This window comes from Passer montanus, unplaced genomic scaffold, assembly GCF_014805655.1.
Source record: "Passer montanus isolate IOZ18808 unplaced genomic scaffold, ASM1480565v1 scaffold128, whole genome shotgun sequence".
Taxonomy (NCBI): domain Eukaryota; kingdom Metazoa; phylum Chordata; class Aves; order Passeriformes; family Passeridae; genus Passer; species Passer montanus.
The window spans coordinates 1,356,068-1,357,892 of record NW_024359610.1 but is presented as its reverse complement, the minus strand read 5'-3'; the positions used below and the strand labels follow the sequence as shown (position 1 = coordinate 1,357,892).

Here is a 1,825-nt window from a genome sequence, read left to right as displayed (position 1 = left end):
ATACCCTTCCTTGTACTTGTACTGAAACACAAACCAAGATATTACATTTCTCTATCACCCATAAATGTCAGTTACTCATATTAAATATTTCTAACAATAACCTTTCCCAACTTATCTATAACCTACCATTAAAAAAAACCCAAACAGTCAAATTCTCATGCTAATAATACTAGGACTAAAGTTTTTTGCTGTTTAAGTTAGAACCCTAAACAGAAATTTTTTATCATTTCCCTTTTTGAAGAAATGTGCTTTACTAATATTAGTGAGAAATAATCCTGGTCTTACTAAATGCATTTAATCCTTATTTCATATAATGATACATATTCTGTAAATACTTATCCTCACATAGAGAGTTATGAGCTATACAGACATCATGAAAGCATTATATTGTTCTTATAATTATTAACATTTATTTTTTTAAACATACGTGATAATTTACTTGCAAAAATCTATTACTTAAGGTCACAGTTTAACTGCAGTGCCTTTACAGGACCCAGCTGATAATTTTCAGGTTGCAAAGGAGAGATGTCAACATAGAAAGAAACAGAAAGTTAGATTCTTACATCACTGGCAATTTGTCTGGATGCTTTGGCTGCTTGGATGGGGATGGCATCAGCTCTCAAATCATAGCCTTTCTTCTTTGAATCTTCCATGGCCTGTCTGTATTGTTTCTAGATAAAGAATTAAACAATAGGACTCATGTAAGTTCCATATGGTACAGTTTATGCAAAACAAATTGCTTGGAAGCCGATCTAATAATTGTGTTTAGATTTATTACCCCCAGTTTTATCTACCTTTAACTCAAAATCTCAGATCAGTAGCTGATACAAATTCATATCAAAGGAAGATCTTTGCTAAATACATTTGTTAATTAATTTTTATTTTACTGCTTTAAGTAATGTAACATTGACTTCAATTTAGAGCTAAACTTTTCTTCTATACAAACGAAGTAAAACTTTTTTTTAAAACCACTGTTGTGGCTTACTGACGTGAACTTGTTTGCCCAAAATAATGTTGAACACTGGCATCACACCTTTTCAGAATTATGCCAGTAATTACCTTTCTGGTATTAATTTTTGCTTTCCCAACATTAGGCACACTGGCAGAAATGACTCTCCAAAAATTCAGTGGAAACACACAACTTGTGTGGAATATATGGAATTTCTTCTCACCAGTGCTCACTGTTCCATGTAGGCACTACTACAAATATACAAACAATGCTTTTGAAGTCAAAATTTTTTTGATAAATATGGGTGTTACTTTAGGAAACTGAAAGTGCCATCTCTAGAAGGTTTCCCAGAACATTCCTGATCCCGCCATGACACAGAGCAGTTACATTTGGAGAGCTCCCACACTCACCAGACTGTAGTTTTTCTTGTTCTCCCTTGCCAGGGTGATTTCAGGCGTGTCAGGCATGATGTGGATTTGTGTCTTGTCTTTATCCCAGGCCTCAGTGTACAAACGCTGCAGGAGAAACACAGCAGAGTATGTGGAGACATTCACAATTGATAATTGTGACAAATTAACTTAGTAATTCTCTACAAAGATATTATTAAATCAGCTCTTGATGGAAACAAGTTTCCCGTTGATTACCAGAAATGGAACTTACATTTTTACAGCCTTACAGTGGTGAAATCTCACAGCACAGGCACAGGTCTGTGACCCCAGCCCTGTCTCAGGAGTTTTGGCAGAGACTGTTAATGAGTTACCGGATCAAATCCAGACTCACCTTGTTCATGGTTACTTTGCACTACCCCAGAAACTCCTGCCCTTTCCTCAAACCTTACTAATGCTTCACCCCTTTCTTTTCCACATTGGCACCCCA

At 35.7% G+C, this 1,825-nt stretch overlaps 1 long non-coding RNA gene across 1 annotated transcript; it reads right to left on the bottom strand.

Moving 5' to 3' along the window:
* LOC120497333 lies at positions 1-1,741 on the bottom strand. The gene is made up of 4 exons (XR_005626482.1): positions 1,730-1,741; positions 1,360-1,464; positions 564-671; positions 1-21 (listed from the first exon to the last, which is right to left on the bottom strand). It is a non-coding gene; the product is annotated as an uncharacterized LOC120497333 (long non-coding RNA).
* Between the last annotated feature and the right edge of the window lie 84 nt (positions 1,742-1,825).